Source organism: Dendrobates tinctorius, unplaced genomic scaffold (assembly GCF_039654945.1).
Source record: "Dendrobates tinctorius isolate UK_male_01 unplaced genomic scaffold, ASM3965494v1 ptg000047l, whole genome shotgun sequence".
Lineage (NCBI taxonomy): Eukaryota > Metazoa > Chordata > Amphibia > Anura > Dendrobatidae > Dendrobates > Dendrobates tinctorius.
The window spans coordinates 11,247,070-11,271,793 of NW_027361715.1; the positions used below are offsets into that span (position 1 = coordinate 11,247,070).

The window sequence follows — 24,724 nt, forward strand, 5'->3', positions numbered from 1 at the left end:
TTCATGAACATGAGCCTCCAATGACGACTCAGTGCTTTTACTTTTTACAACTGAAGAAGAGGAGGCGATAGAGCTGGAGGCTGAGTCAGCAATGTAAGACAAAACTTTTTCCTGATGCTCTGCCTTTAAAAGCGGTTTGCCAACTCCTAGAAAACTAAGCGTTCGAGGCCTTATGTAGCCAGACGATGACGCAGGGTCAGCACCTCCTGCATTCGGTCCGATTTTGCTCTTGCCACTACCATCAGATCCACCACCAACACCATCATTACCAGCTGCCAACCCCCGCCCAATTCCACGGCCTCTTCCACCAGCCTTCCTCATTTTTGGTAGAAATGTAGACAAAATCCAACAAACTATATAGTAATGTAAAACAAGGTACAAGGTGTCTATAGGACAGGGGAGTTTTAGAATTTCTGCACACACTTGTGGACAGTGGACACTTGTGGATTGTGTGAGGCCCACTGATATCTGAGCGCTATGTGACACGCTCGATGGCACAGCTGCCTGTGACCAAAGTGACGAGAGGATAATGGAGATTTTGAATCTCTGCGTATACTTTTGGACACTGGACACTTGTGGATTGTGTGAGGCCCACTGATATCTGAGCGCTATGTGACACGCTCGATGGCACAGCTGCCTGTGACCAAAGTGACGAGAGGATAATGGAGATTTTGAATCTCTGCGTAAACTTTTGGACACTGGACACTTGTGGATGGTGTGAGGCCCACTGATATCTGAGCGCTATGTGACACGCTCGATGGCACAGCTGCCTGTGACCAAAGTGACGAGAGGATAATGGAGATTTTGAATCTCTGCGTACACTTTTGGACACTGGACACTTGTGGATGGTGTGAGGCCCACTGATATCTGAGCGCTATGCGACACGCTCGATGGCACAGCTGCCTGTGACCAAAGTGACGAGAGGATAATGGAGATTTTGAATCTCTGCGTACACTTTTGGACACTGGACACTTGTGGATGGTGTGAGGCCCACTGATATCTGAGCGCTATGTGACACGCTCGATGGCACAGCTGCCTGTGACCAAAGTGACGAGAGGATAATAGAGATTTTGAATCTCTGCGTACACTTTTGGACACTGGACACTTGTGGATTGTGTGAGGCCCACTGATATCTGAGCGCTATGTGACACGCTCGATGGCACAGCTGCCTGTGACCAAAGTGACGAGAGGATAATGGAGATTTTGAATCTCTGCGTAAACTTTTGGTCACTGGACACTTGTGGATGGTGTGAGGCCCACTGATATCTGAGCGCTATGTGACACGCTCGATGGCACAGCTGCCTGTGACCAAAGTGACGAGAGGATAATGGAGATTTTGAATCTCTGAGTACACTTTTGGACACTGGACACTTGTGGATGGTGTGAGGCCCACTGATATCTGAGCGCTATGTGACACGCTCGATGGCACAGCTGCCTGTGACCAAAGTGACGAGAGGATAATGGAGATTTTGAATCTTTGCGTACACTTTTGGACACTGGACACTTGTGGATGGTGTGAGGCCCACTGATATCTGAGCGCTATGTGACACGCTCGATGGCACAGCTGCCTGTGACCAAAGTGACGAGAGGATAATGGAGATTTTGAATCTCTGCGTACACTTTTGGACACTGGACACTTGTGGATGGTGTGAGGCCCACTGATATCTGAGCGCTATGTGACACGCTCGATGGCACAGCTGCCTGTGACCAAAGTGACGAGAGGATAATGGAGATTTTGAATCTCTGCGTACAATTTTGGACACTGGACACTTGTGGATGGTGTGAGGCCCACTGATATCTGAGCGCTATGTGACACGCTCGATGGCACAGCTGCCTGTGACCAAAGTGACGAGAGGATAATGGAGATTTTGAATCTCTGCGTACACTTTTGGACACTGGACACTTGTGGATGGTGTGAGGCCCACTGATATCTGAGCGCTATGTGACACGCTCGATGGCACAGCTGCCTGTGACCAAAGTGACGAGAGGATAATGGAGATTTTGAATCTCTGCGTACACTTTTGGACACTGGACACTTGTGGATGGTGTGAGGCCCACTGATATCTGAGCGCTATGTGACACGCTCGATGGCACAGCTGCCTGTGACCAAAGTGACAAGAGGATAATGGAGATTTTGAATCTCTGCGTACACTTTTGGACACTGGACACTTGTGGATGGTGTGAGGCCCACTGATATCTGAGCGCTATGTGACACGCTCGATGGCACAGCTGCCTGTGACCAAAGTGACGAGAGGATAATGGAGATTTTGAATCTCTGCGTACACTTTTGGACACTGGACACTTGTGGATGGTGTGAGGCCCACTGATATCTGAGCGCTATGTGACACGCTCGATGGCACAGCTGCCTGTGACCAAAGTGACGAGAGGATAATGGAGATTTTGAATCTCTGCGTACAATTTTGGACACTGGACACTTGTGGATGGTGTGAGGCCCACTGATATCTGAGCGCTATGTGACACGCTCGATGGCACAGCTGCCTGTGACCAAAGTGACGAGAGGATAATGGAGATTTTGAATCTCTGCGTACACTTTTGGACACTGGACACTTGTGGATGGTGTGAGGCCCACTGATATCTGAGCGCTATGTGACACGCTCGATGGCACAGCTGCCTGTGACCAAAGTGACGAGAGGATAATGGAGATTTTGAATCTCTGCGTACAATTTTGGACACTGGACACTTGTGGATGGTGTGAGGCCCACTGATATCTGAGCGCTATGTGACACGCTCGATGGCACAGCTGCCTGTGACCAAAGTGACGAGAGGATAATGGAGATTTTGAATCTCTGCGTACACTTTTGGACACTGGACACTTGTGGATGGTGTGAGGCCCACTGATATCTGAGCGCTATGTGACACGCTCGATGGCACAGCTGCCTGTGACCAAAGTGACGAGAGGATAAGGGAGATTGGATTGCTTTTAAAAAAGCAGTTTGCGGAGCAGTGGGTAAACAGCAATGCCAGCGTGTCAGGAAGCCTTAAAAGGCAGCCCAACAACCAACACCACTGATACACCACAATATAGCCTCCCCTTGGACTGCACACACAGTGACTTGTGTGTTGTGCAGGCCAAATCGCTAGCAGCAGAAGCAGTTTTTTTGTCTTCTTCCCTGCCTAACGCTCTCCCTACAGAATCAGCAGCAACCTCTCCCTATACTAAGATCGGCAGAAGTAAGATGGCGGTCGGCGTGCACGCCCTTTTATACCCCCTGTGACGCCCACCAAAGCAAGCCAATCACTTGCATGCCCTTCTGAAAGATGGTGGTGACCCGTGCCTATGTCATCACGTTGCCCACAGTGTCCGTGGATCCTGATTGGCTGAAAAAGAGCGCAAAACAAACTTTTGAAACGCGACTTTGGCGCGTAAGTCGCCGACGTCGTGGCCGACCTCATCCTAGGGTCGGGTTTCGTTTCATAAAACCCGACTTTGCCAAAAGTCCGCGACTTTTGAATTTTTCACACCCGTTTCGCTCAAATCTACTAAAGAACATTCAAAGATAAAGTCAGTCTGGTCCTAGAAACCCCCTCCAGTGATCAGAGTCCACTGTCATGGGGAATAGACTGGCAAATATGCAAATTGAACGACCCAGGTAAACGGTCAAAATGTTACTGAAACATAAACTTAGTCAGCAGGAATTGACCCTGCGCTGTTCTAGTCCGTCACCTTAACCACTTGGCCACGATTACTCGGATGTTAAGCTGTTTTGAGCTTCACACACCTTTGCTAATTGCACCATTTTCAATCTCAGTGATTATCCTTATGAAAGACATCTCAGAAAATGAAATGAAAATTCCAGGTCTCAGTAAAATGTAAAAATTAAATTAAAGTCATCATCAATGGGAACCATGCGCAGTTCAATGCTTTTACCTCTTCATAATGTGGATTTGGAGTTGGTCGGCTCCAAAAACATCCTTGAAAATGCTGAGAAGCCTGAACATAATCATTTCCAAGTAAGAAGACTTGATGTTCATATAATCAGGCTTTTGAGCATCTTTTAACCGCCTCAAATTTCAAAAAACATCAAGCCATTAACTAAAATAACCAAAAAAAATTGCAAAATTTATACTGTTAGAAAGTTGTTCATCCAGTAGTCGATAAGGGTTTTAAATTGTGTGGTAAAAGGCTTCATCCGAGAGATAATTTAAGGTTGGAGCAAATCAAAGGGCATGTCTCAGTCCATCAGCCACGACAGCGGTCTGTGACCACTGGACAAGACTGAGAGAAACGCCTCCGACATGATGGCACCCATGGTGCTTCTTTTAGTTAGCAGCATGTCGCAAATGTATTGTCGCTGCAGAATGGATTATCTAAAGAACATTCAAAGATAAAGTCAGTCTGGTCCTAGAAACCCGCTCCAGTGATCAGAGACCACTGTCATGGAGAATAGTCTAGCAAATATGCAAATTGAATAACCCAGTTAAACGGTCAAAATGTTACTGAATCATAGACATAGTCGGCAGGATTTGAACCTGCGCGGGGAAACCCCAATGGATTTCAAATCTATCTCCTTAACCACTCGGCCACGACTACACAGATAACAAGCTTTTCTGAGCTTCACAAACCTTTGCTAATTGCACCATGTTCAAGCTCAGTGATTATCCTTCTGGAAGACATCTCAGAAAATGAAAAGAAAATTCCAGGTCTCAGTAAAATGTAAAAACTGATTTAAAGTCATCATCAATGAGAGCCATGCCCAGTTCAATGCTTTTCCCTCTTCAAAATGTGGATTTGGAGTTGGTCGGCTACAAATACATCCTTAAAAATAATATGATAATGCTGAGATGCCTGAACATAATCAGTTTCAAGTAAGAAAGACTTGATGTTCGTATAATCAGGCTTTTGAGCATCGTTTATCTGCCTCAAGTTTCCAAAAACGTCAAGTGATTAACTAAAATAACCAAAAAAATTTGCAAAATTTATACTGTTAGAAAGCTGTTTATCCAGTAGTTGATAAGGGTTTTTCATTGTGTGGTAAAAGGCTTCATCCGAGAGAAAATGTATGGTTGGTGCAAATCAAAGTGCATGTCCCAGTCCATCAGCCACGACAGCGGTCTGTGGCCACTGGACAAGATCGAGAGAAATACCGCTTACCTGATGGCACCCATGTTGGTTCCTTTAGTTAGCGGCATGTCGCAAATGTAATGTCGCTGCAGAACGGATTATCTAAAGAACATTCAAAGATAAAGTCAGTCTGGTCCTAGAAACCCCCTCCAGTGATCAGAGTCCACTGTCATGGGGAATAGACTAGCAAATATACAAATTTAACGACCCAGGTAAACGGTCAAAATGTTACTGAAACATAATCAGCAGGAATTGACCCTGCGCTGTTCTAGTCCATCACCTTAACCACTTGGCCACGATTACTCGGATGTTAAGCTGTTTTGAGCTTCACACACCTTTGCTAATTGCACCATGTTCAAGCTCAGTGATTATCCTTATGAAAGACATCTCAGAAAATGAAATGAAAATTCCAGGTCTCAGTAAAATGTAAAAACTAAATTAAAGTCATCATCAATGGGACCCATGCGCAGTTCAATACTTTTACCTCTTCATAATGTGGATTTGGAGTTGGTCGGCTCCAAACACATCCTTGAAAATGCTGAGAAGCCTGAACATAATCATTTCCAAGTAAGAAGACTTGATGTTCATATAATCAGGCTTTTAAGCATCTTTTAACCGCCTCACATTTCAAAAAACGTCAAGCCATTAACTAAAATAACCCAAAAAAATTGCAAAATTTATACTGTTAGAAAGCTGTTCATCCAGTAGTCGATAAGGGTTTTAAATTGTGTGGTAAAAGGCTTCATCTGAGAGATAATTTAAGGTTGGAGCAAATCAAAGCGCATGTCTCAGTCCATCAGCCACGACAGCGGTCTGTGACCACTAGACAAGATCCAGAGAAACGCCTCCGACATGATGGCACCCATGGTGCTTCTTTTAGTTAGCAGCATGTCGCAAATGTAATGTCGCTGCAGAACGGATTATCTAAAGAACATTCAAAGATAAAGTCAGTCTGGTCCTAGAAACCCGCTCCAGTGATCAGAGACCACTGTCATGGGGAAAAGACTAGCAAATATGCAAATTGAACAACCCAGTTAAGGCTGGTTTCACATTTGCGTTTTTTTGCGCTGGAAAAAAACGCATACGTGCGCATGCGTTTTTTCCCCTATATTTAACATGGGTGCGCATACCTGCGTGCTGGTAAGCGCATGTATGCGATTTTCATGCGCTGCGTTTTTTTGGGGTGTGCGTTGGTATTTTCCAGACGCAGCATGTTGCATTTTTTGGCCCTTTAAAAAATCGCATGCGCACGTATGCGCTCGTTTTGCGCTAAAAATGGCCATTATAGCCTATGGATGCGCATACGTGCGCACTGGCATGCGCAGGTATGCGTTTTTTTAGCGCTGCGTTTTTTTGGTGGTGTCCACTTGTTGTCCTAGTTATAATCTTCTAAAGTCAAAAAAAAAAAGTCTATATAAAGGAGGTGCCTGCCAAAACTCTGCCACTACTACACTGACAGATTGAAGAGCAGACAGTCAACCAAGAACCCATTATATCAGCGAAGAATGTGAGTATATTACATTATATGCCTGTCCTTTTAAATTATGTATGTACTAATGATTTTTATTATTTTTACATGCAGTATGTCTTCAGAATCAGAGTATTCCCCATCGCGGCAGGAATTTGCGCAAGCAGACCGTGAGGTGATTATTTTCGTGCATCTGGTAAGTATATCTGCTGCTTCTCCAAATCTCTTACGTTTTTTTCAACTTTTTTAAGACATCGTCATCATCATCTTCTGCGGACGGGACTAGTGAGGGCGAAGAGCAGGAGCAGCGAAGCCAAGTCCCGGTGGTGATACGGAATGTAAGTATCAAATGATTTGTAATGTTCTTTATTTTTTATCTTCTATTTTTACTCTTTTTTATGTTTCTTTTTTTGTAACTTTTTATTCAATTTAAATTTGATTATTCTAATGAATGTGTTTTGTCTAGGTTCCACAACGGGATGAAGACGTCTACCTGGATAATGAGCAGCTCATCAGCCTGGTCCAGGAGCGTTCGCCGTTGTGGGACAGCCGTGACCGGCTGCACAAGGACATTGTGGTGACCCGGCGGCTATGGAATGAGGTGGCCGCAGCGTTGATGGATGGCTGGGACAGCGCCACAGCATCCTCCAAAAAGGCGTTTAGTGAGTATTTCCCTGCTCTGTATTGTGCCTCAGTGACTGTTGTCCTTGACGGCACTGTTGGGTTTCGTGCTAGGCGTATTCTAGCAGGAAACCCAACAGTGTCATCGGGGTCTACAGTGACTGCTTTGAGTATTGTATTGCTACATTGTGCCGCAGTGACTGTTGTCCTTGACGGCACTGTTGGGTTTCGTGCTAGGCGTATTCTAGCAGGAAACCCAACAGTGTCATCGGGGTCTACAGTGACTGCTTTGAGTATTGTATTGCTACATTGTGCCGCAGTGACTGTTGTCCTTGACGGCACTGTTGGGTTTCGTGCTAGGCGTATTCTAGCAGGAAACCCAACAGTGTCATCGGGGTCTACAGTGACTGCTTTGAGTATTGTATTGCTACATTGTGCCGCAGTGACTGTTGTCCTTGACGGCACTGTTGGGTTTCGTGCTAGGCGTATTCTAGCAGGAAACCCAACAGTGTCATCGGGGTCTACAGTGACTGCTTTGAGTATTGTATTGCTACATTGTGCCGCAGTGACTGTTGTCCTTGACTGCACTGTTGGGTTTCGTGCTAGGCGTATTCTAGCAGGAAACCCAACAGTGTCATCGGGGTCTACAGTGACTGCTTTGAGTATTGTATTGCTACATTGTGCCGCAGTGACTGTTGTCCTTGACGGCACTGTTGGGTTTCGTGCTAGGCGTATTCTAGCAGGAAACCCAACAGTGTCATCGGGGTCTACAGTGACTGCTTTGAGTATTGTATTGCTACATTGTGCCGCAGTGACTGTTGTCCTTGACGGCACTGTTGGGTTTCGTGCTAGGCGTATTCTAGCAGGAAACCCAACAGTGTCATCGGGGTCTACAGTGACTGCTTTGAGTATTGTATTGCTACATTGTGCCGCAGTGACTGTTGTCCTTGACGGCACTGTTTTTTTTTTATCAACAGTGGACAAAGTCCGAACACGTTGGCGTTCGATCAAGGACCGCTTCAACAGTGATGTTCGTGCTGAGGGCCAGGTTCGCAGTGGATCTGCGTCAAGGACCAGAACTAGATACCGTCACTATAACGCGTTGCAGTTCCTAAGACCGGTCCTTGCCACGAGATCGTAAGTATTATAAATTTTGGGTTTTTATTTTTATTAATCTGTGTTTTTCTAATCCACAGCTGATGCTTCTTGTAAAGGCATGGTAGTAATGATTTTCCTTTCTTCAACAGCACCTGGAGCAGCACCCTGCAACCTGGCCCTGGAGCGGTCCTTCCTCGGACGTCCTCTGACCCGTCCCAGCCATCCGACAGCCAGGAAGCACCTTGCAGGTCAACCACACACACAGCTGGTGACCAGGAAGCTGGGCCATCAGGTGTTCCCCTGTCCCAGGTCTCTGCCACTGGTTATGCGTGCACTACCCGCCAGCGGCAGAGGGCCTTGGACAGGAATGTCTTGCCCGAGTTTATGCATTTGAGCGAGACATTTAATTCCAGCCTCAAGTCACTGTCCGACAGAGTTGAAAGCGGTTTTGCACTCATGGAACGTGGTTTTAACCACTTTGAACACCGCTTCAATTCTGTAGAACAGCGCCTTGACCGTCTGGAGGCCGACCTCAACAGACCAGCACACCATTTTTTTAGTAAGATTGAAAAGGGCATGGCGGAACACCTTAGTCCTGATCAACAGCTGAATGTGCTGCAGGCCTGCAACAATGCTTTCTTGCAGGCTATGCAGCATAATCGGTACGGTCAGCAGTCAGTGGTGTCCTTTCCACCTGTGCCACCATTGACTCGCTTCACCTCACTACCGACTTGTGCTGCATACCACTGCACGGACACCTCTATTCAAAGCCAGGACACCCACCGTTACACCACCACAAGTCTGAGTGCAGCTGGTCACTTCACCGACACCACCATGGCAAGCGCTGCTCCTGTCTGGAGCACCACCGCCACTCCCATGCATGCGTGGAGCTCAGCCACCACTAGGCAAACATGGAACAGCCCTGCCGCTACAACAACGTGTAGTAGCCCTGCCACCACCACTCTGCAAACCTGGACCATCACTGCCGCCACCAGTCCTCCTGCAAGGACGAGCACTGACAACGAAGAGCAGCAGCAGCAGCCACCTCAGCAGCAGCTCCAGCCACCTCATCAGCAGCCACCTCAGCAGCAGCAGCCACCTCAGCAGCAGCAGCCACCTCAGCAGCAGCTGCAACCACCTCAGCAGCAGCAACCACCTCAGCAGCAGCAGCCACCTCAGCAGCAGCCGCCACCTCAGCAGCAGCCGCCACCTCAGCAGCAGCAGCCGCCACCTCAGCAGCAGCAGCAGCCACACCTGCAGACGGGGGACCTACACTCAATATTTGCCCCTAGTTCAAGGCGAAATCCATCAAGGCGGGCATTGGGCCAAAGTCGGTCCAGGCACACAAGCCTACGGCGACATGCCATTACAACTAATGTACCTGAACAGATTTCCTCTCCTCCAAGTGTTCCTAGTTTGATTCCCTTAACTGGACTACCTTCCCCCACAAGTTTTGTTGCCCCTTCCCCTCAAACACCGTCTTCAACAGCAAGTGTTGCATATTCCCTGCACACCCCCAAATTGAAACCATCTGCCCCCAAACGCCAGAAAAAATAATTTTTTGGTTTATTTTTGTGATAAAAAATAAATTTACATTTGTGGTTCACCATTACTAAGTTTCATTAATGTTGTTTGCGCCGCTCACACACACTGATGGGTAAATACATGTTAAAAACCAACCCAAGGCCTAGTATAGTCATATGTGAAATAACACGGACTAGTATAGTCATACCAAGGCCTAGTGTAATAACTCGAGTTTTACCAACTTGGATCTGGTTTCATGAAAAACAAACTGTTGAAACTTGTCTTAAAAATAAGTTTCTTTCTAGTTTCACCAGTTTGTTTTTTGTGAAACAAGATGCTAGTTGTTAAAAATCGAGTTATTACAGTAGGCCTTGGTATGACTATACTAGGCCGTGGTATTTCACATATGACTATACTAGTAGGCCCAAGGCCTACTATACTCATATTTGAAATACCACGGCCTAGTATAGTCATTCCAAGGCCTAGTGTAATAACTCTAGTTTTACCAACTAGAATCTGGTTTCATGAAAAACAAACTGTTGAAACTTGTCTTAAAAATAAGTTTCTTTCTAGTTTCACCAGTTTGTTTTTTGTGAAACAAGATGCTAGTTGTTAAAAATCGAGTTATTACAGTAGGCCTTGGTATGACTATACTAGGCCGTGGTATTTCACATATGACTATACTAGTAGGCCCAAGGCCTACTATACTCATATTTGAAATACCACGGCCTAGTATAGTCATTCCAAGGCCTAGTGTAATAACTTGTAAGTTGGAATGGAGCAGATTACATTCATCCACTCAATACTGACTTGTATTCCCCATGGACTTTCATTGGGGTTGGGTTTTGAGGGTTGTGTTTTGAGAAAATCACATACTTTGTTTTCAACTAGTTGCACAATTTTCTCTTGAAAAAAAATGGTTTCCTGATTCATGGCCTGCAGCTTTGCTCGTTACAATATATTTCACGCAGACTAGCAATGCTGCATTTTAACTCATATGTGTATTTACCTGCCCAGGTGTGTGAACATCAAAAAATTCAGTTATACATGGGAAGTTTTTTATTAAATTGGAGTTTCAAAAATATAGTGCACTCAGTAATGGTATCAAATAAGGTTTTTTATTACCATAAACAAACAAAAACATTACACCATTTCATCTTGCCAGTGCACCCGTCCTACATCAGAAATAAAGTAGGCCGCAAATTGGTCCCTCATTTGGCCAACTTCAATGGATGACCTGAGAGTGTGCTGAGTGAATTCAGGCAATGGGTTAGGAGCATCATCGTCCAGTTCAAAGGTCGGGTGCTCTTTAGCCATCACAAAGTTATGTAGAACCACACAGGCCTTCACCACCTCATCGACTGTTTCAAGTTTAAGATTAATGGCCGTGCCCAGAATTCGCCATCTGGAAACAAGAATCCCAAAAGCACACTCGACAGTTCTTCTGGCCCTGGTCAGCCTGTAATTAAATATTTTTTTGGTGTGGTCCAAGTCCCGGCTGGAGTAGGGTTTCAGTAAGTTTCCGCACATTTGAAAAGCCTCATCGCCAACCATTACAAAGGGCAGTTGCGGAGCTTCGGTGTGAGGAAGAGGCCGTGGCATAGGGAAATTAAATTGGTTGCCATACAACCTCCGGCCCATGTCTGAGTTTTTAAAAGCCTGTGAGTCATTACCACGGCCAAATGCTCCAATGTCCACTGCTACAAACATACATCCGGCATCCGCAATCGCAATGAGTACTATTGAAAAGTACTTTTTGTAATTATAGTACTCAGATCCCGTTCTTTGGGGTTTGATGATCCGTATGTGTTTACCATCAACAGCTCCCAAACAGTTGGGAAAATTGCATACTGTCCAGAATTTGTCAGCAATTTCCATCCACTTTTCAGCGGTGGGCAGGGGCATAAATTCTGGGCAAAGAACATTCCAGAGAGCCCGGCAGGTGTCAGCAACAATTCCAGACAAGGTAGAGATTCCAATACGGTACTGGAAGTGTAGTGAAGATAGGGTTTCTCCAGTCGCCAGGAATCTGTGAACAGACAAAGAAGTAAAATTAATATTTATGTATATTATTTTAAAAAACTATAAAATAAAATATTAGTACATTCACGAAAACTAATTACCCACGGTTTTGAATACTAAATTTAAAAAAAACCCATCAGACCGCACCCCTTGGTTTTTAAAACATACCGTAATGTCACCAGTAGCCGTTCCTCAGGAGGAATCGCACGACGGAGCTGTGTGTCCTGTCTCCGGATGGATTGTTGGACACGAGCAAGCAAATCCATGAAACTTTCGTGGGACATCCTGATATAATCTGTAAATTTCTCCGGGTTTGCCTGTAGCTCGCTGTAGAGGGTGTGGTATGCCCCACGGCTCTCCCGGAGTTCAACAATCGGATGTATCCACATACGCCGCCGTCTTCGCTGCCTCTCTCTCTTCCTTTGTTCATGGCAAGCAACTGCATACGCCTGAGCCATCGCGATGTCCAAATCCAAGTTGAAGTGAAAACTCTTCCAGCGCAGATCCATGGTCACGAGAAGAATCAAGCAAATGTGAAGAATACTGTAGACAGGGTCTATATATTAACATACCACACCCACAATGAAGTCCCATTGGTCTTGTGTGTTGTTGAATGGTTGTTTTTTCATTTTTGTGGGGTTTTTCCAAAATCTGTAAAAAAACGCAAACGCACAAAAAACGCATACAAACTCGCAAAAACGCTGCGTTTTTTTCCTGCATGCGCATAAAAATGCTTGAAAAAAACGCAGCGTTTGTATGCATTTGTATGCGTTTTTTTAATGCGTTTTTTTGCGGGAAAAACGCGCTGCAAAAAAAAGCAAGTGTGAAACTAGCCTAAACTGTCAAAATGTTACTGAATCATAGACGTAGTGGGCAGGATTTGAACCTGCGTGGGGAAACCCCAATGGATTTCAAATACATCGCCTTAACCACTCGGCCACGACTACACAAATAGCAAGCTTTTCTGAGCTTCACAAACCTTTGCTAATTGAACCATGTTCAAGCTCAGTGATTATCCTTCTGGAAGATATCTCAGAAAATGAAAAGAAAATTCCAGGTCTCAGTAAAATGTAAAAACTGATTTAAAGTCATCATCAATGAGAGCCATGCCCAGTTCTATGCTTTTCCCTCTTCAAAATGTGGATTTGGAGTTGGTCGGCTACAAATACATCCTTAAAAATAATATGATAATGCTGAGATGCCTGAACATAATCAGTTCCAAGTAAGAAAGACTTGATCTTCATATAATCAGGCTTTTGAGCATCGTTTATCTGCCTCAAGTTTCCAAAAACGTCAAGTGATTAACTAAAATAACCAAAAAAATTTGCAAAATTTATAATGTTAGAAAGCTGTTTATCCAGTAGTTGATAAGGGTTTTTCATTGTGTGGTAAAAGGCTTCATCCGAGAGAAAATGTATGGTTGGTGCAAATCAAAGTGCATGTCCCAGTCCATCAGCCATGACAGCGGTCTGTGGCCACTGGATAAGATCGAGAGAAATACCGCTTACCTGATGGCACCCATGTTGGTTCCTTTAGTTAGCGGCATGTCGCAAATGTAATGTCGCTGCAGAACGGATTATCTAAAGAACATTTAAAGATAAAGTCAGTCTGGTCCTAGAAACCCCCTCTAGTGATCAGAGTCCACTGTCATGGGGAATAGACTAGCAAATATACAAATTTAACGACCCAGGTAAACGGTCAAAATGTTACTGAAACATAAACATAGTGAGCAGGAATTGACACTGCTCTGTTTTAGTCGATCACCTTAACCACTTGGCCACGATTACTCGGATGTTAAACTGTTTTGAGCTTCACACACCTTTGCTAATTGCACCATGTTCAAGCTCAGTGATTATCCTTATGAAAGACATCTCAGAAAATGAAATGAAAATTCCAGGTCTCAGTAAAATGTAAAAACTAAATTAAAGTCATCATCAATGGGAACCATGCGCAGTTCAATGCTTTTACCTCTTCATAATGTGGATTTGGAGTTGGTCGGCTCCAAAAACATCCTTGAAAATGCTGAGAAGCCTGAACATAATCATTTCCAAGTAAGAAGACTTGATGTTCATATAATCAGGCTTTTGAGCATCTTTTAACCGCCTCAAATTTCAAAAAACGTCAAGCCGTTAACTAAAATAACCAAAAAAATTTGCAAAATTTATACTGTTAGAAAGCTGTTCATCCAGTAGTCGATAAGGGTTTTAAATTGTGTGGTAAAAGGCTTCATCCGAGAGATAATTTAAGGTTGGAGCAAATCAAAGGGCATGTCCCAGTCCATCAGCCACGACAGCGGTCTGTGACCACTGGACAAGATTGAGAGAAATACCGCTTACCTGATGGCACCCATGTTGGTTCCTTTAGTTAGAGGCATGTCGCAAATGTAATGTCGCTGCAGAACGGATTATCTAAAGAACATTCAAAGATAAAGTCAGTCTGGTCCTAGAAACCGGCTCCAGTGATCAGAGACCACTGTCATGGGGAATAGACTAGCAAATATGCAAATTGAACGACCCATGTAAACGGTCAAAATGTTACTGAAACATAAACATAATCAGCAGGAATTGATCCTGCGCTGTTAGAGTCCATCACCTTAACCCCTTGGCCACGATTACTCGCATATTAAGCTGCTTTGAGCTACACACACCTTTGCTAATTGCACCATGTTCAAGCTCAGTGATTATCCTTATGAAAGACATCTCAGAAAATGAAATGAAAATTCCAGGTCTCAGTAAAATGTAAAAACTAAATTAAAGTCATCATCACTGGGAACCATTGCTCAGTTCAATGCTTTTACCTCTTCATAATGTGGATTTGGAGTTGGTCAGCTGCAAAAACATCCTTGAAAATGCTGAGAAGCCTGAACATAATCATTTCCAAGTAAGAAGACTTGATGTTCATATAATCAGGCTTTTGAGCATCTTTTAACCGCCTCAAATTTCAAAAAACGTCAAGCCATTAACTAAAATAACCAAAAAAAATTGCAAAATTTATACTGTTAGAAAGCTGTTCATCCAGTAGTCAATAAGGGTTTTAAATTGTGTGGTAAAAGGCTTCATCTGAGAGATAATTTAAGGTTGGAGCAAATCAAAGCGCATATCTCAGTCCAACAGCCACGACAGCGGTCTGTGACCACTGGACAAGATCCAGAGAAACGCATCCGACATGATGGCACCCATGGTGCTTCTTTTAGTTAGCAGCATGTCGCAAATGTAATGTCGCAGCAGAACGGATTATCTAAAGAACATTCAAAGATAAAGTCAGTCTGGTCCTAGAAACCCCCTCCAGTGATCAGAGTCCACTGTCATGGGGAATAGACTAGCAAATATGCAAATTGAACGACCCAAGTAAACGGTCAAAATGTTACTGAAACATAAACATAGTCAGCATGAATTGTTCCTGCGCTGTTATAGTCCATCACCTTGGCCACGATTACTCGGATATTAAGCTGTTTTGAGCTTCACACACCTTTGCTAATTGCACCATGTTCAAGCTCAGCGATTATCCTTATGAAAGACAACTCAGAAAATGAAATGAAAATTCCAGGTCTCAGTAAAATGTAAAACCTAAATTAAAGTCATCATCAATGGGAACCATGTGCAGTTCAATGCTTTTACGTATTCATAATGTGGATTTGGAGTTGGTCGGCTCCAAAAACATCCTTGAAAATGCTGAGAAGCCTGAACATAATCATTTCCAAGTAAGAAGACTTGATGTTCATATAATCAGGCTTTTGAGCATCTTTTAACCGCCTCAAATTTCAAAAAACGTCAAGCCATTAACTAAAATAACCAAAAAAAATTGCAAAATTTATACTGTTAGAAAGATGTTCATCCAGTAGTTGATAAGGGTTTTAAATTGTGTGGTAAAAGGCTTCATCCGAGAGATAATTTAAGGTTGGAGCAAATCAAAGCGCATGTCTCAGTCCATCAGCCACGACAGCGGTCTGTGACCACTGGACAAGATTGAGAGAAACGCCTCCGACATGATGGCACCCATGGTGCTTCTTTTAGTTAGCAGCATGTCGCAAATGTATTGTCGCTGCAGAATGGATTATCTAAAGAACATTCAAAGATAAAGTCAGTCTGGTCCTAGAAACCCGCTCCAGTGATCAGAGACCACTGTCATGGGGAATAGTCTAGCAAATATGCAAATTGAACAACCCAGTTAAACGGTCAAAATAATACTGAATCATAGACGTAGTCAGCAGGATTTGAACCTGCGCGGTGAAACCCCAATGGATTTCAAGTCCATCGCCTTAACGACTCCTCCACGACTACACACATCACAAGAATTTATGAGCTTCACAAACCTTTGCTAATTGCACCATGTTCAAGCTCATTGATTATCCTACTGGAAGACATCTCAGAAAATGAAATGAAAATTCCAGGTCTCAGTAAAATGTAAAAACTGATTTAAAGTCATCGTCAATGAGAGCCATGCCCAGTTCAATGCTTTTCCCTCTTCAAAATGTGGATTTGGAGTTGGTCGGCTCCAAATACATCCTTAAAAATAATATGATAATGCTGAGATGCCTGAACATAATCAGTTCCAAGTAAGAAAGACTTGATGTTCATATAATCAGGCTTTTGAGCATCGTTTATCTACCTCAAGTTTCCAAAAACGTCAAGTGATTAACTAAAATAACCAAAAAAATTTGCAAAATTTATACTGTTAGAAAGCTGTCTATCCAGTAGTTGATAAGGGTTTTTCATTGTGTGGTAAAAGGCTTCATCCAAGAGAAAATGTAAGGTTGGTGCAAATCAAAGTGCATGTCCCAGTCCATCAGCCACGACAGCGGTCTGTGGCCACCGGACAAGATCGAGAGAAATACCGCTTACCTGATGGCACCCATGTTGGTTCCTTTAGTTAGCGGCATGTCGCAAATGTAATGTCGCTGCAGAACGGATTATCTAAAGAACATTCAAAGATAAAGTCAGTCTGGTCCTAGAAACCCCCTCCAGTGATCAGAGACCACTGTCATGGGGAATAGACTAGCAAATATGCAAATTGAACAACCCAGGTAAACGGTCAAAATGTTACTGAAACATAGACAGCAGGAATTGTTCCTGCGCTGTTATAGTCTATCACCTTGGCCACGATTACTCAGATATTAAGCTGTTATGAGCTTCACACACATTTGCTAATTGCACCATGTTCAAGCTTAGTGATTATCCTTATGGAAGAAATCTCAGAAAATGAAATGAAAATTCCAGGTCTCAGTAAAATGTAAAAACTAAATTAAAGTCATCATCAATGGGAACCATTGCTCAGTTCAATGCTTTTACCTCTTCATAATGTGGATTTGGAGTTGGTCGGCTCCAAAAACATCCTTGAAAATGCTGAGAAGCCTGAACATAATCATTTCCAAGTAAGAAGACTTGATGTTCATATAATCAGGCTTTTAAGCATCTTTTAACTGCCTCAAATGTCAAAAAACATCAAGCCATTAACTAAAATAACCAAAAAAAATTGCAAAATTTATACTGTTAGAAAGCTGTTCATCCAGTAGTCGATAAGGGTTTTAAATTGTGTGGTAAAAGGCTTCATCTGAGAGATAATTTAAGGTTGGAGCAAATCAAAGCGCATGTCTCAGTCCATCAGCCACGACAGCGGTCTGTGACCACTGGACAAGATCCAGAGAAACGCCTCCGACATGATGGCACCCATGGTGCTTCTTTTAGTTAGCAGCATGTCGCAAATGTAATGTCGCTGCAGAATGGATTATCTAAAGAACATTCAAAGATAAAGTCAGTCTGGTCCTAGAAACCTGCTCCTGTGATCAGAGACCACTGTCATGGGGAATAGACTAGCAAATATGCAAATTGAACAACACAGTTAAACGGTCAAAATGTTACTGAATCATAGACGTAGTCGGCAGGATTTGAACCTGCGCGGGGAAACCCAAAAGGATTTCAAACCCATCGCCTTAACCACTCGTCCACGACTACACAGATAGCAAGCTTTTATGAGCTTCACAAACCTTTGCTAATTGCACCATGTTCAAGCTCAGTGATAATCCTTCTGGAAGACATCTCAGAAAATGAAAAGAAAATTCCAGGTCTCAGTAAAATGTAAAAACTGATTTAAAGTCATCATCAATGGGAGCCATGCCCAGTTCAAAGCTTTTCCCTCTTCATAATGTGGATTCGGAGTTGGTCGGCTCCAAATACATCCTTAAAAATAATATGATAATGCTGAGATGGCTGAACATAATCAGTTCCAAGTAAGAAAGACTTGATGTTCATTTAATCAGGCATTTGAGCATCGTTTATCTGCCTCAAGTTTCCAAAACGTCAAGTGATTAACTAAAATAACCAAAAAAATTTGCAAAATTTATACTGTTAGAAAGCTGTTTATCCAGTAATTGATAAGGGTTTTTCATTGTGTGGTGAAAGGCTTCATCCGAGAGAAAATTTAAGGTTGGTGCAAATCAAAGTGCATGTCCCAGTCCATCAGCCACGACAGCGGTCTGTGGCCACTGGACAAGATCGAGAGAAATACCGCTTACCTGATGGCACCCATGTTGGTTCCTTTAGTTAGCAGCATGTCGCAAATGTAATGTCGCTGCAGAACGGATTATCTAAACAAAAATTCAAGGATAAAGTCAGTCTGGTCCTAGAAACCCCCTCCAGTGATCAGAGACCACTGTCATGGGGAATAGACTAGCAAATATGCAAATTGAACGAACCAGGTAAACGGTCAAAATGTTAATGAAACATAAACATAGTGAGCAGATATTGATCCTTCGCTGTTCTAGTCCATCACCTTAACCACTTGGCCACGATTACTCGGATATTAAGCTGTTTTGAGCTTCACACACCTTTGCTAATTGCACCATGTTCAAGCTCAGTGATTATCCTTATGAAAGACATCTCAGAAAATGAAATGAAAATTCCAGGTCTCAGTAAAATGTAAAAACTAAATTAAAGTCATCATCAATGGGACCCATGCGCAGTTCAATACTTTTAACTCTTCATAATGTGGATTTGGAGTTGGTCGGCTTCAAAAACATCCTTGAAAATGCTGAGAAGCCTGAACATAATCATTTCCAAGTAAGAAGACTTGATGTTCATATAATCAGGCTTTTGAGCATCTTTTAATCGCCTCAAATTTCAAAAAACGTCAAGCCGTTAAATAAAATAACCAAAAAAAATTGCAAAATTTATACTGTTAGAAAGCTGTTCATCCAGTAGTCGATAAGGGTTTTAAATTGTGTGGTAAAAGGCTTCATCTGAGACATAATTTAAGGTTGGAGCAAATCAAAGCGCATGTCTCAGTCCATCAGCCACGACAGCGGTCTGTGACCACTGGACAAGATCCAGAGAAACACCTCCGACATGATGGCACCCATGGTGCTTCTTTTAGTTAGCAGCATGTCGCAAATGTAATGTCGCTGCAGAACGGATTATCTAAAGAACATTCAAAGATAAAGTCAGTCTGGTCCTAGAAACCCGCTCCAGTGATCAGAGACCACTGTCATGGGGAATAGACTAGCAAATATGTAAATTGAACAACCCAGTTAAACGGTCAAAATGTTACTGAATCATAGACGTAGTGGGCAGGATTTGAACTTGCACGGAGAAACCCCAATGGATTTCAAATCCATCGCCTTAACCACTCGGCCACGACTACACAGAGTGCAAGCTTTTCTGAGCTTCACAAACCTTTGCTAATTGCACCATGTTCAAGCTCAGTGATTATCCTTTTGGAAGACATCTCAGAAAATGAAAAGAAAATTCCAGGTCTCAGTAAAATGTAAAAACTGATTTAAAGTCATCATCAATGAGAGCCATGCCCAGTTCAATGCTTTTCCCTCTTCAAAATGTGGATTTGGAGTTGGTCGGCTCCAAATACATCCTTAAAAATAATATGATAATGCTGAGATGCCTGAACATAATCAGTTCCAAGTAAGAAAGACTTGATGTTCATATAATCAGGCTTTTGAGCATCGTTTATCTGCCTCAAGTTTCCAAAAACTTCAAGTGATTAACTAAAATAACCCAAAAAATTTGCAAAATTTATACTGTTAGAAAGCTGTTTATCCAGTAGTTGATAAGGGTTTTTCATTGTGTGGTAAAAGGCTTCATCCGAGAGAAAATGTAAGGTTGGTGCAAATCAAAGTGCATGTCCCAGTCCATCAGCCACGACAGCGGTCTGTGGCCACTGGACAAGATCGAGAGAAATACCGCTTAACTGATGGCACCCATGTTGGTTCCTTTAGTCAGCGGCATGTCGCAAATGTAATGTCGCTGCAGAACGGATTATCTAAAGAACATTCAAAGATAAAGTCAGTCTGGTCCTAGAAACCCCCTCCAGTGATCAGAGTCCACTGTCATGGGGAATAGACTAGCAAATATGCAAATTGAACGACCCAGGTAAAAGGTCAAAATGTTACTGAAACATAGACAGCAGGAATTGTTCCTGCGCTGTTATAGTCCATCACCTTGGCCACGATTACTCGGATATTAAGCTGTTTTGAGCTTCACACACCTTTGCTAATTGCACCATGTTGAAGCTCAGTGATTATCCTTATGAAAGACATCTCAGAAAATGAAATGAAAATTCCAGGTCTCATTAAAATGTAAAAACTAAATTAAAGTCATCATCAATGGGAACGATGCGCAGTTCAATGCTTTTACCTCTTCATAATGTGGATTTGGAGTTGGTCGGCTCCAAAAACATCCTTGAAAATGCTGAGAAGCCTGAACATAATCATTTCCAAGTAAGAAGACTTGATGTTCATATAATCAGGCTTTTGAGCATCTTTTAACCGCCTCAAATTTCAAAAAACGTCAAGCCATTAACTAAAATAACCAAAAAAAAATTGCAAAATTTATACTGTTAGAAAGCTGTTCATCCAGTAGTCGATAAGGGTTTTAAATTGTGTGGTAAAAGGCTTCATCCGAGAGATAATTTAAGGTTGGAGCAAATCAAAGCGCATGTCTCAGTCCATCACACACGACAGCGGTCTGTGACCACTGGACAAGATTGAGAGAAACGCCTCCGACATGATGGCACCCATGGTGCTTCTTTTAGTTAGCAGCATGTCGCAAATGTATATTCGCTGCAGAATGAATTATCTAAAGAACATTCAAAGATAAAGTCAGTCTCGTCCTAGAAACCCGCTCCAGAGATCAGAGACCACTGTCATGGGGAATAGACTAGCAAATATGCAAATTGAACAACCCAGTTAAACGGTCAAAATGTTACTGAATCATAGACGTAGTCAGCCGGATTTGAACCCCAATGGATTTTAAGTCCATCGCATTAACCACTCGGCCACGACTACACAGATAACAAGCTTTTATGAGCTTCACAAACCTTTGCTAATTGCACCATGTTCAAGCTCAGTGATTATCCTACTGGAAGACATCTCAGAAAATGAAATGAAAATTCCAGGTCTCAGTAAAATGTAAAAACTGATTTAAAGTCATCGTCAATGAGAGCCATGCCCAGTTCAATGCTTTTCCCTCTTCAAAATGTGGATTTGGAGTTGGTCGGCTCCAAATACATCCTTAAAAATAATATGATAATGCTGAGATGCCTGAACATAATCAGTTCCAAGTAAGAAAGACTTGATGTTCATATAATCAGGCTTTTGAGCATCGTTTATCTACCTCAAGTTTCCAAAAACGTCAAGTGATTTACTAAAATAACCAAAAAAATTTGCAAAATTTATACTGTTAGAAAGCTGTCTATCCAGTAGTTGATAAGGGTTTTTCATTGTGTGGTAAAAGGCTTCATCCAAGAGAAAATGTAAGGTTGGTGCAAATCAAAGTGCATGTCCCAGTCCATCAGCCACGACAGCGGTCTGTGGCCACCGGACAAGATCGAGAGAAATACCGCTTACCTGATGGCACCCATGTTGGTTCCTTTAGTTAGCGGCATGTCGCAAATGTAATGTCGCTGCAGAACGGATTATCTAAAGAACATTCAAAGATAAAGTCAGTCTGGTCCTAGAAACCCCCTCCAGTGATCAGAGACCACTGTCATGGGGAATAGACTAGCAAATATGCAAATTGAACGACCCAGGTAAACGGTCAAAATGTTACTGAAACATAGACAGCAGGAATTGTTCCTGCGCTGTTATAGTCCATCACCTTAACCACTTGGCCACGATTACTCAGATATTAAGCTGTTATGAGCTTCACACACCTTTGCTAATTGCACCATGTTCAAGCTCAGTGATTATCCTTATGGAAGACATCTCAGAAAATGAAATGAAAATTCCAGGTCTCAGTAAAATGTAAAAACTAAATTAAAGTCATCATCAATGGGAACCATTGCTCAGTTCAATGCTTTTACCTCTTCATAATGTGGATTTGGAGTTGGTCGGCTCCAAAAACATCCTTGAAAATGCTGAGAAGCCTGAACATAATCATTTCCAAGTAAGAAGACTTGATGTTCATATAATCAGGCTTTTGAGCATCTTTTAACCGCCTCAAATTTCAAAAAACATCAAGCCATTAACTAAAATTACCAAAAAAAATTGCAAAATTTATACTGTTAGAAAGCTGTTCATCCAGTAGTCGATAAGGGTTTTAAATTGTGTGGTAAAAGGCTTCATCTGAGAGATAATTTAAGGTTGGAGCAAATCAAAGCGCATGTCTCAGTCCATCAGCCACGACAGCGGTCTGTGACCACTGGACAAGATTGAGAGAAACGCCTCCGACATGATGGCACCCATGGTGCTTCTTTTAGTTAGCAGCATGTCGCAAATGTAATGTCGCTGCAGAATGGATTATCTAAAGAACATTCAAAGATAAAGTCAGTCTGGTCCTAGAAACCCGCTCCAGTGATCAGAGACCACTGTCATGGGGAATAGACTAGCAAATATGCAAATTGAACAACCCAGTTAAACGGTCAAAATATTACTGAATCATAGACGTAGTCGGCAGAATTTGAACCTTCGCGGGGTGACCCCAATGGATTTCAAGTCCATCGCCTTAACCACTCGGCCACGACTACACAGATGGCAAGCTTTTATGAGCTTCACAAACCTTTGCTAATTGCACCATGTTCAAGCTCAGTGATTATCCTTCTGGAAGACATCTCAGAAAATGAAAAGAAAATTCCAGGTCTCAGTAAAATGTAAAAACTGATTTAAAGTCATCATCAATGGGAGCCATGCCCAGTTCAAAGCTTTTCCCTCTTCATAATGTGGATTTGGAGTTGGTCGGCTCCAAATACATCCTTAAAAATAATATGATAATGCTGAGATGCCTGAACATAATCAGTTCCAAGTAAGAAAGACTTGATGTTCATATAATCAGGCTTTTGAGCATCGTTTATCTGCCTCAAGTTTCCAAAAACGTCAAGTGATTAACTAAAATAACCAAAAAAAATTGCAAAATTTATACTGTTAGAAAGCTGTTTATCCAGTAGTTGATAAGGGTTTTTCATTGTGTGGTAAAAGGCTTCATCCGAGAGAAAATGTATGGTTGGTGCAAATCAAAGTGCATGTCCCAGTCCATCAGCCACGACAGCGGTCTGTGGCCACTGGACAAGATCGAGAGAAATACCGCTTACCTGATGGCACCCATGTTGGTTCCTTTAGTTAGCGGCATGTCGCAAATGTAATGTCGCTGCAGAACGGATTATCTAAAGAACATTCAAAGATAAAGTCAGTCTGGTCCTAGAAACCCCCTCCAGTGATCAGAGTCCACTGTCATGGGGAATAGACTAGCAAATATGCAAATTGAACGACCCAGGTAAACGGTCAAAATGTTACTGAAACATAGACAGTGGGAATTGTTCCTGCGCTGTTATAGTCCATCACCTTGGCCACGATTACTCGGATATTAAGCTGTTTTGAGCTTCACACACCTTTGCTAATTGCACCATGTTCAAGCTCAGTGATTATCCTTATGAAAGACATCTCAGAAAATGAAATGAAAATTACAGGTCTCAGTAAAATGTAAAAACTAAATTAAAGTCATCATCAATGGGAACCATGTGCAGTTCAATGCTTTTACCTCTTCATAATGTGGATTTGGAGTTGGTCAGCTCCAAAAACATCCTTGAAAATGCTGAGAAGCCTGAACATAATCATTTCCAAGTAAGAAGACTTGATGTTCATATAATCAGGCTTTTGAGCATCTTTTAACCGCCTCAAATTTCAAAAAACATCAAGCCATTAACTAAAATAACCAAAAAAAATTGCAAAATTTATACTGTTAGAAAGCTGTTCATCCAGTAGTCGATAAGGGTTTTAAATTGTGTGGTAAAAGGCTTCATCTGAGAGATAGTTTAAGGTTGGAGCAAATCAAAGCGCATGTCTCAGTCCATCAGCCACGACAGCGGTCTGTGACCACTGGACAAGATTGAGAGAAACGCCTCCGACATAATGGCACCAATGGTGCTTCTTTTAGTTAGCAGCATGTCGCAAATGTATTGTCGCTGCAGAATGGATTATCTAAAGAACATTCAAAGATGAAGTCAGTCTGGTCCTAGAAACCCGCTCCAGTGATCAGAGACCACTGTCATGGGGAATAGACTAGCAAAAATGCAAATTGAACAACCCAGTTAAACGGTCAAAATATTACTGAATCATAGACGTAGTCAGCAGAACTTGAACCTTCGTGGGGTGACCCCAATGGATTTCAAGTCCATCGCCTTAACCACTCGGCCACGACTACACAGATGGCAAGCTTGTATGAGCTTCACAAACCTTTGCTAATTGCACCATGTTCAAGCTCAGTGATTATCCTTCTGGAAGACATCTCAGAAAATGAAAAGAAAATTCCAGGTCTCAGTAAAATGTAAAAACTGATTTAAAGTCATCATCAATGGGAGCCATGCCCAGTTCAAAGCTTTTCCCTCTTCATAATGTGGATTTGGAGTTGGTCGGCTCCAAATTCATCCTTAACAATAATATGATAATGCTGAGATGCCTGAACATAATC

The 24,724-nt window shown here is 42.6% G+C and overlaps 6 non-coding genes across 6 annotated transcripts; all 6 read right to left on the reverse strand.

The window, feature by feature from the left end:
• Nucleotides 1-4,470: 4,470 nt before the first annotated feature.
• On the reverse strand, nt 4,471-4,552 carry TRNAS-UGA (transfer RNA serine (anticodon UGA)). The gene has a single exon. It is a non-coding gene; the product is annotated as a tRNA-Ser (tRNA).
• An 8,129-nt stretch (nt 4,553-12,681) lies between these two features.
• Nucleotides 12,682-12,763, reverse strand: TRNAS-UGA (transfer RNA serine (anticodon UGA)). The gene has a single exon. It is a non-coding gene; the product is annotated as a tRNA-Ser (tRNA).
• Nucleotides 12,764-17,685: 4,922 nt separating this feature from the next.
• Nucleotides 17,686-17,767, reverse strand: TRNAS-UGA (transfer RNA serine (anticodon UGA)). The gene has a single exon. It is a non-coding gene; the product is annotated as a tRNA-Ser (tRNA).
• A 1,602-nt stretch (nt 17,768-19,369) lies between these two features.
• Nucleotides 19,370-19,451, reverse strand: TRNAS-UGA (transfer RNA serine (anticodon UGA)). The gene has a single exon. It is a non-coding gene; the product is annotated as a tRNA-Ser (tRNA).
• A 3,254-nt stretch (nt 19,452-22,705) lies between these two features.
• TRNAS-UGA (transfer RNA serine (anticodon UGA)) lies at nt 22,706-22,787 on the reverse strand. Its single transcript has one exon. It is a non-coding gene; the product is annotated as a tRNA-Ser (tRNA).
• Nucleotides 22,788-24,375: 1,588 nt separating this feature from the next.
• TRNAS-UGA (transfer RNA serine (anticodon UGA)) lies at nt 24,376-24,457 on the reverse strand. The gene has a single exon. It is a non-coding gene; the product is annotated as a tRNA-Ser (tRNA).
• Nucleotides 24,458-24,724: the final 267 nt, after the last annotated feature.